Source organism: Bos javanicus, chromosome 10, assembly GCF_032452875.1.
Source record: "Bos javanicus breed banteng chromosome 10, ARS-OSU_banteng_1.0, whole genome shotgun sequence".
NCBI lineage: Eukaryota > Metazoa > Chordata > Mammalia > Artiodactyla > Bovidae > Bos > Bos javanicus.
The window spans coordinates 6718776-6735731 of NC_083877.1; the positions used below are offsets into that span (position 1 = coordinate 6718776).

At 40.8% G+C, this 16956-nt stretch overlaps 1 non-coding gene across 1 annotated transcript; it reads left to right on the forward strand.

The window, feature by feature from the left end:
- Positions 1-15722: 15722 nt before the first annotated feature.
- On the forward strand, positions 15723-15794 carry TRNAY-GUA (transfer RNA tyrosine (anticodon GUA)). Its single transcript has one exon. It is a non-coding gene; the product is annotated as a tRNA-Tyr (tRNA).
- The last annotated feature ends 1162 nt before the right edge of the window (positions 15795-16956 follow it).

Below are 16956 nucleotides of genomic sequence, written 5' to 3' on the forward strand. Positions count from 1 at the left end.
AGGAAATCGATGAGATGCACTGAAAACTGCAACACCCGCGGCCAGCACTGGTCAACAGAAAGGGCCCCGTTCTTCTCCCAGGCGATGCCTGACTGCACATCGCCCAACCAAAGCTTCAAAAGTTGAACGAATTGGGCTACAAAGTTTTACCTCATCTGCCATATTCACCTGACCTCTCGCCGACTGACAGCCACTTCTTCAAGCATTTTGACAACTTTTTGCAGGGAAAATGCTTCCACAGCCAGCAGGAGGCAGAAAATGCTTTCCAAGACTTCATCCAATCCCAAAGCATGAATATTTATGCTACAGGAATAAACAAATTTATTTTTCATTGGCAAAAGTGTGTTGATTGTAATGGTTCCTATTTTGATTAATAAAGATGTGCCTGAGCCTAGTTATGATTTAAAATTCAGGGTCTGAAACCATAATTACTTTTGCATCAACCTAATAATAAATGCTCACGTTAAGAAATCAGAAAGGTCTCAAATAAACAACCTTACTTTACACAAGGAACTAAAGAACACACTCAGCCTCAAGTTAGCAAAAGAAAGGAAATAATAAGAACCAGAACAGAAATAATTGAAATGGAGACCAGAAGGACAATAGAAAAGGTCAATAAAACAAAAAGCTGGTTCTTCAAAAAGATAAAAAAAATTGACAAACTTTCAGCTAAACTAAGACAAAAGGAGAGAAGATTCAACTAAATAAAAATAGAAATGATATTACAGCAATACATAGAATCATAAGAGACTATTATGAACAGTCATATGGCAACAAACTATATAGAAGGAATGGATACATTTGTAGAAACACATAATCCATGAAGACAGAATAAGGAAAAAACAGAAAATCTGAACATAATAATAAAAGCAGATATTGAATCAGCAATCAAAACACCCTCAACACAGAAATCTCCAAAGCTAGTATGACTTCACCAGAGAATCCTATCAAACATTTAAAGGATTAACACCAATCTTCCTCAAACTCTTCCAAAATATTGAGCAGGAGGGAACTCTTAGAAATTCATCCTGTACAAAATTAGCATTACTTTGATACCTAAATCAGATAAGGGTATCACAAGAAAAGAAAACTATAGACCAATATCCTTGATTAATATAGATGCCAAAATTCTCAACAAAATATTAGCAACCTGAATTTAAGAACACATGAGGGTTATAAATTCAGACTTAAAATGAAGAAAGTGGGGAAAACCACTAGACCATTCAGTTCAATTCAGTTCAGTTCAGGTATGACCTAAATCAAATCCCTTATGATTATACAGTAGAAGTGAGAAATAGATTTAAGGGCCTAGATCTGATAGACAGAGTGCCTGATGAACTATGGACGGAGGTTCGTGACATTGTACAGGAAACAGGGATCAAGACCATCCCCATGGAAAAGAAATGCAAAAAAAGCAAAATGACTGTCTGAGGAGGCCTTACAAATAGCTGTGAAAAGAAGAGAAGTGAAAAGCAAAGGAGAAAAGGAAAGATATAAGCATCTGAATGCAGAGTTTCAAAGAATAGCAAGGAGAGATAAGAAAGCCTTCCTCAGAGATCAATGCAAGGAAATAGAGGAAAACAACTGAATGGGAAAGACTAGACATCTCTTCAAGAAAATTAGAGATACCCAGGGAACATTTCATGCAAAGATGGGCTTGATAAAGGACAGAAATGGTATGGACTTAACAGAAGCAGAAGATATTAAGAAGAGGTGGCAAGAGTACACAGAAGAACTGTACAAAAAGATCTTCACGACCCAGATAATCATGATGGTGTGATCATTCACCTAGAGCCAGACATCCTGGAATGTGAAGTCAAGTGGGCCTTAGGAAGCATCACTATGAACAAAGCTAGTGGAGGTGATGGCATTCCAGTTGATTTATTTCAAATCCTGGAAGATGATGCTGTGAAAGTGCTGCACTCAAGATATCAGCAAATTTGGAAAACTCAGCAGTGGCCACAGGACTGGAAAAGGTCAGTTTTCATTCCAAAGAAAGGCAATGCCAAAGAAAGCTCAGACTACTGCACAATTGCACTCATCTCACATGCTCGTAAAGTAATGCTCAAAATTCTCCAAGCCAGGCTTCAGCAGTACGTGAACCGTGAACTTCCAGATGTTCAAGCTGGTTTTAGAAAAGGCAGAGGAACCAGAGATCAAATTGCCAACATCTGATCGATCATAGAGAAAGCAAGAGAGTTCCAGAAAAACATCTATTTCTGCTTTATTGACTATGCAAAGCCTTTGACTGTGTGGATCACAATAAACTGAGGAAAATTCTGAAAGAGACGGGAATACCAGACTACCTGACCTGCCTCTTAGGAAGCAACAGTTAGAACTGGACATGGAACAACAGACTGGTTCCAAATAGGAAAAGGAATACGTCAAGGCTGTATATTGTCACCCTGCTTATTTAACTTATATGCAGAGTACATCATGAGAAACGCTGGGCTGGAAGAAGAACAAGCTGGAATCAAGATTGCCGGGAGAAATATCATTAACCTCTGATATGCAGATGATACCACCCTTATGGCAGAAAGTGAAGAGGAACTAAAAAGCCTCCTGATGAAAATTAAAGAGGAGAGTGAAACAGTTGGCTTAAAGCTCAACATTCAGAAAACTAAGATCATGGCATCTGGTCCCATCACTTCATGGCAAATAGATGGGGAAACAATGGAAACATTGTCAGACTTTATTTTTTTGAGTTCCAAAATCACTGCAGATGGTGATTGTAGCCATGAAATTAAAAGACACTTACTCCTGGGAAGGAAAGTTATGAACAACCTAGATAGCATATTGAAAAGCAGAGACATTACTTTGCCAACAAAGGTCCATCTAGTCAAGGTTATGGTTTTTCCAGTGGTCATGTATGGATGTGAGAGTTGGACTGTGAAGAAAGTTGAGTGCAGAATTGATGCTTTTGAACTGTGGTGTTTGTGAAGACTCTTGAGAGTCCCTTGGGCTGCAAGGAGATCCAACCAGTCCATCCTAAAGGAGATCAGTCCTGGGTGTTCATTGGAAGGTCTGATGCTGAAGCTGAAACTCCAATACTGTGGCCACCTCATGCTAAGAGTTGACTCATTGGAAAAGACCCTGATGCTGAAAGGGATTGGGGGCAGGAGGAGAAGGGGACGACAGAGGATGAGATGGCTGGATGGCATCACTGACTCGATGGACATGAGTCTGAGTGAACTCCAGGAGTTAGTGATGGACAGGGAGGCCTGGCGTGCTGTGATTCATGGGGTCGCAAAGAGTTGGACACGACTGAGCGACTGAACTGAACTGAGGATTATATACCATGACCAAGTATAATTTATCCCTTGGATGATGTAAGGATGATTCAATATATGCAAATCAATAAATGTAACATATGACAACAATGTGCTTTCCAGATAGCACTAGTGGTAAAGAATTCGCCTGCTAATGCAGGAGATATAAGAGACTCGGGTTCAATCCCTGGATTGGGAAGATCCCTTGGAGGAGGGCATGGCAACCTACACCAGTATTCTTGCCTGGAGAATTCCATGAAGGAGCCTGGCGGGCTACAGTCCATAGTGTTGCAAAAAGTTGGACATGACTGAAGCAACTAAACCACCACCACCACCACCATCATACCAATAAAAGGAACAATAAAAATCACATGATCATTTCAGTAGATACAGAAAAAGTGTTTGACAAAATACAACATCTTTTCATGGTAGAAACACTTAATAGACTGGGTATAGCAGGAATATACCTCAGTGTAATAAAAGGTGTGTAGGAGAAACTAATAGCCAACATGACACTCAATGGAGAGAAATTTTAAATGTTTGTTCTAAGATCAAAAACAAGGATAGGATACCCACCCTCACCACTCCTATTCACTGTAGTCCTGGAAGTCCTAGCTGGAACAATTAGGCAAGATAAAGAAATAAAAGGCATCCAAAACAGAAAGGAAGAAATAAAATTGTCATTGCTTGCTGATAATATGATCTTATACTAGAAAATCCCAAAGAATCAGTTAAAAACAAACAAACAAACAAAAAAAATCCTTATTTTTACTTATGAACACACGAACTGTATATCTCCTAACGGTAAACTGAGTAACTCTATTCTTTATCAGAAATATTGTTTACTGAATTCTCTTTCTACAAAGTCACCCAAAACTAAAGCCTAAAAGTCATCCTGCACTTCCCTGGTGGCTCAGTGGTAAAGAATCTGCCTGCCAATGCAAGAGATCTGGAAAGGTCCCACATGCTGAGGAACAGCTAAGACCCTGAGCCACAAGTATTGAGCTTGCGCTCTAGAGCCAGGGAGCTGCAGCTGCTGAACCCACATGCCACAGCTACTGAAACCCGCCTGCTCTAGAGCCTGCGCTCTGCAACGAGAGAGGCCACTAGAGAGGAGGCCTGCTCACCGCAGCTAGAGGAAAGCCCGTAGCGTGAAGACCCAGCACAGCCAAAAGCAAATAAGCAAAATTAGTTTTAAATGTCATCCTATACAAATGAACTCATTTACAAAACAGAAACAGACTCACAGACACAGAAAACCAACTTACAGTTACCAAAGGGAAAAGGCGGTGGCAGAGCGGATAAACTAGGAGATTAAGATTAACAGACACAAACTACTGCATATAAAAGAGATAAAAAACAAGGTCCTACTGTATAGCACAAGATATTCAGTATCTTGTAATAAACTATAATGGAAAAAGAATGTGAAAAAGAATATATATGTATATTAATATATAAATATACTTTGCTATACACCAGAATCTAACCTAACACAACATTGTAAGTCAAGTATACTTCAATAAAAATTAATTAATTAAAAATAAATCATCCTTTATTTCTCCTAATCCCTTTTCCCAAATCACTGAGTCCTTCACATTCTTCTACCTTTTGAATTTCTCTTAATACATCCTTTTCATTCAACCCTTATTACTCTGCTTTGGTTCTTAAACACCATAATTTCTCATCCAATTTCCAGACCTTCAAGTCCCACTTTCTCATTTTTCATTCCACCTCCAAGTGGTTTAATAAGCAAGTTTATAAAAGGAGCCTAAATATTCATTGCGTGAAAATGATTTGTTTACATAGAAGCCCTAAGAAAACCCACAGAAAAACTGTTAAAAATAGCAGAACTTGGTAAAGTGGTTGAATATAATAAAACATTTTTTAAAAATATCTTTCCTTTATAAGGAAATAGAAGGGAAAAGTAATCTGTTTATGATGGCAAACAAAATACCCAAACCATCATAGGCAAGTTAAAAAAAAAAAAAAAGAAATGTGCCATGAAGAGAAAAATAGCAAACCTCAGAAATATATAAATACAAAGAAATGTCTTTGTCACTTTTTCTCATCAGATCAGATCAGTCGCTCAGTCGTGTCCGACTCTTTGCGACCCCATGAATCGCAGCACACCAGGCCTCCCTGTCCATCACCAACTCCCGGAGTTCACCCAGACTCATGTCCATCAAGTCAGTGATGCCATCCAGCCATCTCATCCTCTGTCGTCCCCTTCTCCTCTTTTTCTCATGATAAACTCCTAATTTTTGTAAGAAAATACATATAAATTTTTGTTCCTTGTAGACATATCCTATTGATGTCCTTGGTAGAGAGGACTGAAGAGTATAAACACGTCAGTTCAGCCCACATTAATACGTGGATTTATCGAATTGCCACCAGGAACTATTGAGGGAGAAGAGTGCTTGATGAAATAATCCTAAAATTCATGTGAAAGAACTTGTAAAATGGCAAGGAAAATTTTACAGAGAAGAACATTTAGGGGGACTAGGCTCCCTAGCTACCAAAACATTCTAAAGCCACGATAAGTAAAGGTTAAGATACAGCAAAAGAATACAAAAATGAATGAAACAGAAAAGGAAATTCCCATATATTTGTATAAACATCATAATATAATAGCTATTTTATATATTATAATTTAATTGGGAAGAAATGGATTATTCAAGGAACAATTGGGGACAAGGGTTAGCTATTGAGAAAAAATATTAGTTGTTTAAGACTTTGATGTCATTTATTTATCTAATCTATTCCGAACCATAAATACAAAAGTATTTCTTAATAGTTGCTACCTCATGCCCCAGACACCAGTGTGAGTCAAATGCCTCCCACTGAACACAATGCATTGCAATAATTGTTTTACTCGTCTGTTGCCCAACTCAGACAGGGACAAAGAACTGGGAACTCAGACCAAGAGGAGAACTGCGGTGTGTCCCATCTTTGTTTGAGTGAGTGCTCAGATAGTTGCGTTTGACTCTTCGCAACCCCATGGACTGCAGCCAATGAGGCTCCTCTGTCCATGGGGCTTTCCTGTCAGTACTGCTACATGTGGGTTGCCATTTCCTCCTCCAGTGGATCTTCCAGACCCAGAGGTCGAACTTGCATCTCTTTCATCTCCTGCATTGGCAGGCAGATTCTTTACTGTTGAGCAACTGAGGAAGCTGTTTATTTTATATTAAATATCAGTATGTATAGAGTTCATAACAGAAGGGAGGGAACACTGTGTGTGCAGGCTGGTAAGCAAGACTCCCTTCAATAGCTTTTATTACTCAACTAATAATTGATGGTTGGGTAACTCAAGATTTCCTTTTAGCTGTACAAGTTTAAACAACAGCAATTTCAAAATCAAGATGTTAATTAAATGCAGATTAATGAGGATTTAAAAAGATACAGTAGTAAAATGAAGATAAACAATACCCCCCAAAGAACAGAGAACTTTCAGCTACATCTATCTTTTATTCTACATGGAATAATACCATATCTTCTTGTGTGCTGTGTGCTTAGTCACTCAGTTGTGTCCGACTCTTTGCGACCCCCTGGATTTTAGCCCACCAGGCTCCTCTGTCCGTGGGGATTCTCCAGGCAAGAATACTGGAGTGGGTTGTCATGCCCTCCTCCAGGGGATCTTCCCAACCCAGAGATCAAACTCAGGTCTCTTGCATTTCAGGCTGATTGTTTACCATCTGAGCCACCAGGGAAGCCCAAGAATACTGGAGTGGGTACCTGGTCCTTCTCCAGGAGACCTTTCCCACCCAGGAATCAACCCAGGGTCTCCTGCATAGGAATACCGTATCTTCTTACATAACTCTAATTCCTCCCAGGTGTATTTCCTCATCTGCCAACATTTAAAGGAAAATACAAGATTCTTTGGTATGGCATATTTTTTTTATCCTTTTTTACTTTTTTTAATTAATTAATTTTTATTGAAGCATAATGGCTTTTCAGAATTTTGCTGTTTTCTGTGGGTTAACAGTGTAAAGTTGTTGTTATTGAGCATTTTATAAACATTCATCAAGGTAATTATTTTTCCTGCTATGTTGAAGGGAACAGCTACACAGCATTGCAAAAAACTATGTATCCTCACAATGGTACAATGGAGCAACCGTGTCTAGGTGTACAGAGTAGACGGGAGGGGAGACTACGTTCTACTAGATTTCCAAACAGCTTAACAGCAGCAACAGTGAGGTTTGTAGGTATGAGAGTGGTCGTGGTGGCTGTCGTTTAGTCACTCAGCTGCTTCCGACTCTGCGACCCCATGGACTGCAGCCCACCAGGCTCCCCTGTCCATAGCATTTCCCAGGCAAGAATACTGGAATGGGTTGCCATTTCCTTTTCCAGGGGATCTTCCCAACCCAGGGATCAAACCCCCGTCTCTTGCATTGACTGGCAGATTCTTTACCTCTGAACCACTGGGAATACCCAGTAGCAATTGATACTGTGGTAGGGGGGTTTATTTTGTTTTGTTTTAATATTTATCTGTTTTGGCAAGATCTTTTTTTTTTTTTTTTTGCAAGGTGACAAGTGGACCATTTGATGGCTTTACTGTTACATAGAAGGAAATGTCTTCTGTGTTAATGATCAGGCTCCCAAAGGAAATTCAGAAAGAAAATCCATGCTGCCAAACATGCTTTTCTTTTCCATGTATAATCCATAACTGAAGGACGCTGGATGATCTTTGGCTGGCTATTCTTCTCAATATGGTGGCCCTTTTCAAACTGAAGGCAGTGTTCATGAGCAGATGACATAGGCAGCCTAGAGAAAGAAGCTGAAGGAGGAGAGCTGGTGGCAGTTGGGAAGAAAAGGATTAGGGAGAAGTCTAATGAGGGCAGCAGGTTGCCTAATACTCTAAAACCCAAACACCATCCTTGTTCTTGCAGCAGTTTGATGGGCCCTTGTGTTTATGCTGACAGCTTCTCTCTGTCACTGCCTTCTTACTACCAACCAACCGCCTGATCCTCTGTCTCATATCTCCTACTTACTCATAGTTTCTGCTTACTCATAGCTTCCATGTACCATACTCTGAGTCTTTTGGATTCTGTTACTACCACCAACTCTTTGGTTCCTTCTTCAGACCTACAGTTCAAATTTCCTAGGAAGAGAATCGGCTTCACCAAACATTGTCCCCATTAAAATAGAGTTTTCCTATCAGGAGATTTAATAATCACAGGGCTAAGTCTATGGATTACGGAAATATCTAGGACTTCTACAGTCAGCAAGATCTTTGGGGGAGAAAAGTTCAATACCAGACATGGAAGGAGCCTGCGGACATAGCCACATAGGCTTGTCTGGTACTAAGACACGAAAGAAAGAACTTGAGAAAGTGGGATGGATGGGGAGTCACAACAAGGGTTTTGTTTCGTTGGTTGTCTGTAGTCTAGTCCCATCCATATGTCCTACAGGCTAAGGGAAGTTTTGGGTTCTAGAGTTTCGGAAATTTGGGCAGCATTTTTCATGTCTCTTACAGTACGTCAGTTCAGTTCAGTTCAGTCGTTCAGTCGTGTCCAACTCTCTGTGACCCCATGAATCACAGCACACCAGGCCTCCCTATCCATCACCAACTCCCAGAGTTCACTCAGACTCACGTCCATTGAGTCAGTGATGCCATCCAGCCATCTCATCCTCTGTCGTCCCCTTCTCCTCCTGCTCCCAATCCCTCCCAGAGTCAGAGTCTTTTCCAATGAGTCAACTCTTCGCATGAGGTGGCCAAAGTACTGGAGTTTCAGCTTTAGCATCATTCCTTACAAGGAAATCCCAGGGCTGATCTCCTTTAGAATGGACTGGTTGGATCTCCTTGCAGTCCAAGGGACTCTCAGGAGTCTTCTCCAACACCACAGTTCAAAAGCATCAATTCTTCAGCGCTCAGCTTTCTTCACAGTCCAACTCTCACATCCATACATGACTACAGGAAAAACCATAGCCTTGACTAGACGGACCTTTGTAGGCAAAGTAATGTCTCTGCCTTTCAATATGCTATGTAGATTGGTCATAAATTTTCTTCCAAGGAGTAAGTGTCTTTTAATTTCATGGCTGCAGTCACCATCTGCAGTGATTTGGGAGCCCAGAAAAATAAAGTCTGACACTGTTTCCACTGTTTCCCCATCTATTTCCCATGAAGTGATGGGACCAGATGCCATGATCTTCGTTTTCTGAATGTTGAGTTTTAAGCCAACTTTTTCACTCTCCTCTTTCACCTTCATCAAGAGGCTTTTTAGTTCCTCTTCACTTTCCGCCATAAGGGTGGTGTCATCTGCATATATGGGGTTATTGATATTTCTCCCGGCAACCTCGATTTCAGCTTGTGCTTTTTCCAGCCCAGCGTTTCTCATGATGTACTCTGCATAGAAGTTAAATAAGCAGGGTGACAATATACAGCCTTGATAATGACCAATGTACTTGTTTCCAAACACCAGATTGCTCAATCCATGAAGCCCAGTATTGGTCTTATTTATCTTTGTGCCCTTAGTGCCTGACATGGATGATGAGCAACACGGATGATGAGCAACACGGATGATGAGTTAAGTCCAACTCTTGGCGGCCCCTTGGACTATAGCCTGCCAGGCTTCTCTGTCCATGGATCATCTTGGTGAGAATACTGGAGTGGGTTACCATTTCCTCCTCCAGGGGATCTTCCTGACCCAAGGATCAAACCCTAGTCTCCTGCAGCTCCTGTGTTGGTAGCTGGATTCTTTACCACTGAGCCACCTGGGAAGCCCTGCCTGACACAGAGTAAATGCTTAATAACTATTGATTTGAATGAATGGTTGTGACTTGGAATCTGAATATTAAGAATGTTTCTGAATAACTTGAAAGATCATAGTATCATGGCATTTTTTTCCTATTTTGTACTTGAAAAATATTAGCAGGAAAGACATTACATCTTTTGAGATCCTTCAATACATATTGATAATGTACATAATCTGAATTTTTAAAAAATGCCTTAATATACATTTCTTTACATATTTTGCTTTTTTCCATTTAACATTCTTTTGTACACAGATTTCCAAATATTGATGTAGCCACATAGTAGATATTTTTATGAACTTCCATGGTCTTAAATAATTGTCTACTTAACCATGTCTCAATTATTGGATGTTGAGAGATGTTATGGTGTCCAACAGAATAAAGACTTGTGTACATGTATAAGTTAATTTTCACCTCACCATAGAGGTATTTAGTTTATATTTAAAATACTCCAACCAAGAATCTGTACTCCTGAGATAGATACACAAGCATTCAAAATAACTTATTGAAATCTACCCAACGGTTTGCTAATTAGCTGAGGGACATAATGTATAACTTGTGTTGGTGAAATGAGTGGTGGTCAAGATTCAAAGACTGGGCTTCCTTGGTGGCTCAGATGGTAAAGAATTCACCTGCCATGTGGGATATCTGCGTTCAATCCCTGGGTCAGGAAGATCCCCTGGAGAAGAAAATGAACCCCACTCCAGTATTCTTGCCTGGAGAATTCCATGGACAGAGGAGCCTGGCAGGATACAGTCCATGGGGTCGCCAAGAGTAGGATACAACTTAGCGACTAACACTTTCACTGCACTTTATTGATGAGATGAGTGGTGTTCAATTCATGAATAGGGTGTCAGAATCCAAGAAGCCCAACAAGTTATTACTCTTGGTGGAGCATCTGAGGTCTAGAGCTTTGCTTTATCCAGCAGCTGTCACTTCAGAAAACATTCCTGATAACTACAAGGTGAATTTCTGCCCAGTCCACTAAGAGTGAACCACCAACTTCAGATACAAGTCAGAGTGCCTGAAGCCAGAGACTGAGATCTGCTCTTAGTGTTGGTTACAAGATAACTTTGTGTTTGTTTGCTTACAAATGATTAGGCAGAATTTGTTTGAAGATTTGCTTTCACTGTAGCTTATAACTTGGAAGCAAGTTTGTGGAACAGAGACACCCTCCACCTATTTAATCACCAGAGTATTTATTTGTACCTGACAGCTGCTGAACGATCAATGCAAAGAAATAGAGGAAAACAATCAAATGAGAAAGACTAGAGATCTCTTCAAGAAAATTAGAGATACCAAGGGAACATTTCATGCAAAGATGGGCTCGATAAAGGACAGAAATGGTATGGACCTAACAGAAGCAGAAGATATTGAGAAGAGGTGGCAAGAATACACAGAAGAACTGTACAAAAAAGAGCTTCACGACCCAAATAATCACGATGGTGTGATCACTGACCTAGAGCCAGACATCCTGGAATGTGAAGTCAAGTGGGCCTTAGAAAGCATCACTATGAACAAAGCTAGTAGAGGTGATGGCATTCCAGTTGAGCTCTTTCAAATCCTGAAAGATGATGCTGTGAAAGTGCTGTACTCAATATGCCAGCAAATTTGGAAAACTCAGCAGTGGCCACAGGACTGGAAAAGGTCAGTTTTCATTCCAGTCCCAAAGAAAGGCAATGCCAAAGAATGCTCAAACTACCACACAATTGCACTCATCTCACATGCTTGTAAAGTAATGCTCAAAATTCTCCAAGCCAGGCTTCAGCAATACGTGAACCGTGAACTTCCAGACGTTCAAGCTGGTTTTAGAAAAGGCAGAGGAACCAGAGACCAAATTGCCAACATCCGCCGGATCATCAAAAAAGCACGAGAGTTCCAGAAAAACATCTATTTCTGCTTTATTGACTATGCCAAAGCTTTTGACTGTGTGGATCACAATCAACTGTGGAAAATTCTGAAAGACATGGGAATACCAGACCACCTGACCTGCCTCTTGAGAAATTTGTATGCAGGTCAGGAAGCAATGGTTAGAACTGGACATGGAACAACAGACTGGTTCCAAATAGGAAAAGGAGTACGTCAAGGCTGTATACTGTTACCCTGCTTATTTAACTTCTATGCAGAGTACATCATGAGAAACGCTGGGCTGGAAGAAGCACAAGCTGGAATCAAAGTTGCCGGGAGAAATATCAATAACCTCAGATATGCAGATGACACCACCCTTATGGCAGAAAGTGAAGAGGAACTAAAAAGCCTCTTGATGAAAATGAAAGAGGAGAGTGAAAAAGTTGGCTTAAAACTCAACATTCAGAAAACGAAGATCATGGCATCTGGTCCCATCACTTCATGGCAAATAGATGGGGAAACAGTGCCAGACTTTATTTTTCTGGGCTCCAAAAATCACTGCAGATGGTGACTGCAGCCATGAAATTAAAAGACGCTTACTCCTTGGAAGGAAAGCTATCACCAACCTAGATAGCATATTGAAAAGCAGAGACATTACTTTGCCAACAAAGGTCCATCTAGTCAAGGCTATGGTGTTTCCAGTGGTCATGTATGGATGTGAGAGTTGGACTGGGAAGAAAGCTGAGTTCTGAAGAATTGATGCTTTTGAACTGTGGTGTTGGAGAAGACTCCTGAGAGTCCCTTGGACTGCAAGGAGATCCAACCAGTCCATTCTGAAGGAGATCAGCCCTGGGATTTCTTTGGAAGGAATGATGCTAAAGCTGAAACTCCAGTACTTTGGCCACCTCATGCGAAGAGTTGACTCATTGGAAAAGACTCTGATGCTGGGAGGGATTGGGGGCAGGAGGAGAAGGGGATGACAGAGGATGAGATGGCTGGATGGCATCATTGAGTCGATGGATGTGAGTCTGAGTGAACTCCGGAAGTTGGTAATGGACAGGGAGGCCTGGCATGCTGCAATTCATGGGGTCGTAAAGAGTTGGACACGACTGAGTGACTGAACTGAACTGAACTAACAACTGTTGAACGAATTGGCTTATGTCAGTTCTCAGTAGACAGCTTGAAATATTCCCTGTCAAAAGTAAGTGACAAGAACCTGAGGTCTTTGATGTTTAAGTGATTTGTTCAAGAAACACACAACTTGTTATGGCAGAGCTGAGGCCAAACCACAGGATCTTGTAGCCTAGAACTGTACAAACACACATCTTTATTTTTCCAAGGACATTCAAGTTTTTCTAATAATGGTCTATGTGGTGATCTTGAAGGCTAGATAAAGTTTTCATTGCTTAAAAGTTGTGTCGGGAAAGTTCAAGGTTGGCATATGACAACCTGAGTCATTTGGAGGCTTTATTCGTGTTTAGTTTTATTTTCAAGTCTACTAATCTTCATAATCTCAATTTAGTGATCTAATTTGAATGACATTAAACTAGAACAGGTTAAAGTTATATAATTATGTTTGACTTCAATTATAGTTACTAATCAATCTAGATTGCTACCAATCGGTTACACTACATATATGAACTTACAGATTCACATGTTACTTTACTGTACATTTTTGGAGGCCTAAAATATTCATTTTCTATAGAGTGTGTGCATCATGCTCAGTTGCCTCAGATGCATCCAACTCTTTGCGACCCTACGGACCGTAGCCTGCCAGGCTCCTCTGTCCGTGGGATTCTCCAGGCAAGAATACTGGAGTGGGTAGCCATGCCCTCCTCCTATGTAGCACATGTGCTATGCTGCGCTGTGCTTAGTCGCTTAGTCGTGTCTGACTGTTTGCTGCCCCATAGACTGTAGGCCACCAGGCTCCTTTGTCCATGGGGATTCTTCAGACAAGAATACTGGAGTGGGTTGCCATGCCCTCCTCCAGGGGGTCTTCCCCACCCAGGAATCCAACCCAGGTCTCCTGCACTGCAGGCGGATTCTTTACCGTCTGAGGTATAGGGACGCCCCATGTAGTGTATACATACTAATCATTTCGCAGCTGGATCCTTACATGAGATTTTTTTTTTTTTCAAACTGGCTTCTGTCATTAAATGGCTGACTTTGGGTGAGTCACTTAATGTCTCAGGAAGTCCTCATAGGAGAATTAAGGTAGAAAATGTCTAAGAACAAGTCTCACTTCCAAACTGCCCTTCACCGCTCACAGTTTAGATACCCCTCGACATTCATGTTTACTTTCAAAGGGTATTCTAGACTCCTGTCTTCTTTCTAACTTGGATCAGGCAGTTTGGAAGGAAACCTGAAAATCCCCTTCACCATTTCCCTTGCACCTAGAACCAGCCCTCTGAGGCTCTAAACTCTTCAAAGTCAAAGAGACATCTTAAAAAGAAAACCCTCCTTTCTCATCTAGCCTCTAAATTCCCTTCTACCCTATTCATGTCTAAAGTTCTACACTCTTCAGTTTTTCTGAGACTGTAATCATTCCCTCTTCTAGACAAAACACTTTTCACTCTAAATGCTTTCTCTACTTCTAAGAAAGGAAGCAAGTGTCAGCTAGCATCTCTGTCCCAAAGTGTAGGTTTGTCCAAACTCCAATCAATTTAAAATATTTTGTGTAAGCAAAGTCAGTTTCACTCTTTTACCTCTGTCCCATTTAATTAAATTTCTTTTCTTTTGTCTCATCAAAAAATAATCACCAGTCACTATACAAATTTGGAAATTATGGGAAACTGTAAGGAAGCAGATTTTTTTAAAAAAAAGAAGAAGAAACAGTGATAAACAAACTACCCCAAGGCAGCCACTGACCACAGTTGGGCAGTTTCCTCTTGGACTCGTTTGAGTCTCTGTAGTGACTTTTCACTTTTTCCTCCCACTCATCCTTCCTGTATACCTTCAGGGTCTGAGAACTCTCAATCTGCCCAAACAACCAGACTGAAGGATGAAAACTTTTAGAACTTGAAAAGGAAATTAAGTTCTAGAATAGGAAAAGCAATTTCCTCTTTTTCAGACCATGTTTTCTCCTCAACTTAGAAAAAAAAAAAATTATGAGGGCTTCCCTGGAGGTCTAGTGTTTAAGAATCCACCTGCCAATACAGGGGACACAAGTTGGAACTCTGTTCTGGAAAGATCCCCACATGCCACGAAGCAACTAGGCCTCTTTGCTTCAGCTACTGAGCCTGCGTGGTGTAGAGCCTTGAGCTACAACTCCTGAAGCCCACGGACCTAGAGCCTGTGCTCTGCAAGAGAAGCCACTGCAATAAGCCCGTGAGCAGCAACAAAGAGTAGCCCCCCCGTAACCACAGCTAGAGAAAGCCCACATGTAGAAACGAAGGCCTGGCACAGACAAAAATAAATGAATAAATCTTTCTAAAATATTATGAACACTTTCAAACACATGAAAAAGTTGAAAGAGTAATGAAATGAACACCTGAATGCCTACTACCTAGACTGAATAACCGTTAACATCCTAAAATTTTGCTTTATTTCCATCAATCATCTATATATACATTTTTTCTTTTGAACCATTTGAAAGTAAGAAGCAGACATCGAGGCACTTTACCCCCAAAGACTTCAGCATGCATCTCCTCTGAAGAAGACATTCTCCTAGATAACTGCATATCATTACTTAAACTAGTAACAGTAATTTCACACCACCATTTAGTATCCAATCTATATTGAGATGTTTCTAGTTGTCCCAAGAATACACTTTGTGTTGCTTTTTTCTTTTGAACAAGGATTCAATCAAAGAATTACAGGTGGCAGTTAACTGTCTCTTTAGTCTCTTTATGGGCTTCCCTGGTGGCTCAGACGGTAAAGTGTCTGCCTGTAATGCAGGAGACCCAGGTTCGATCCCTGGGTTGGGAAGATCCCCTGGAGAAGGAAGTGGCAACCCACTCCAGTATTCTTGCTTGGAGAATTCCATGGATTGAGGAGCCTGGTAAGCTACAGTCCACGGGGTTGCAAAGAGTTGGACACAACTGAGCAATTTCGCTTTGCTTCACTTAGTCTCTTTTAGTTTAGAGCAGTCCCTTTTCCTTTTTCTTTTAAAATGAGCTTTACCTTTTGAAGTCAAACCCTATTTTAAGACCATCCTTTGAATTCATTCCCTGCCGGGGACCAGCCCCGGCTGATCCAGGGAATTCAAAGCGGGGACGGCGTCGGCGAGGATCAGGAAACAACTGCTTAATTAAACGTTAATTAAGGATATAAAGAGTAATAGAATGAGGATAGCTCAGTGAGGAAATTTAGTGGAGAAAAGCGGCTGAAATAAGGGTAGCTCAGTGAGGAAATTCAGTGGAGAAAAGAGGCTGAATAATTCAGCCAGAAGGTAAGAGAAAGAACGACATGGTGACACCAAGTTTCGGTGAACAAGGCCCCGCACTTTATTTTCCAAAGTAGTTTTTATGCCTTAAGTTATGCATAGAGGATAATGGGGGAAGGGGTAGAGTCATGCAGTAAGCCAGGCTTTCTTCCTGCAAACTTATCATATGCAAAAGTTTAGGTGATTTGCATCATCTTCTAGCCCGAAGGCCTTTTTCTCTAAAGGTGATTATTCTAAAGTCAGGTGCCAGCCTCCAAAAAGCATTAGATAAAGTTGCATTCCCACAGAGCAAAGGTGTGGTGGGCTATAACAAGAAAAAGAATTAACTCAAGGGTCCCAGGTTACAAACATTAAAGCTACTACTTACACCAATTATATTAATCAATACACTGCCAGGGACACAGCAGGTAAGGGATATGGAAACTTAGCAGCAAACATTGGCCCAAAAAGTGAAAATCCCTTCACCAATACAATTTCTAATCAATCTTTTAACTACTCAAAAGAATCTGTGTTTAGACAGTTTAGAACATCTCCTGCCTCTCACAGTTGGGAGGCTCTGAACAATCACATGTGGCCGGAAAAACCTATTCAGGCAGGCTAGAGGATTTCCAAAGGAGTTTGTAGGTTAAACACTGTCACACCCAGGAATTATTAACTGGAGCTGTAAGCTAACTCTTTTTTCAGAGAGGTAGTGGGGGACAGCCC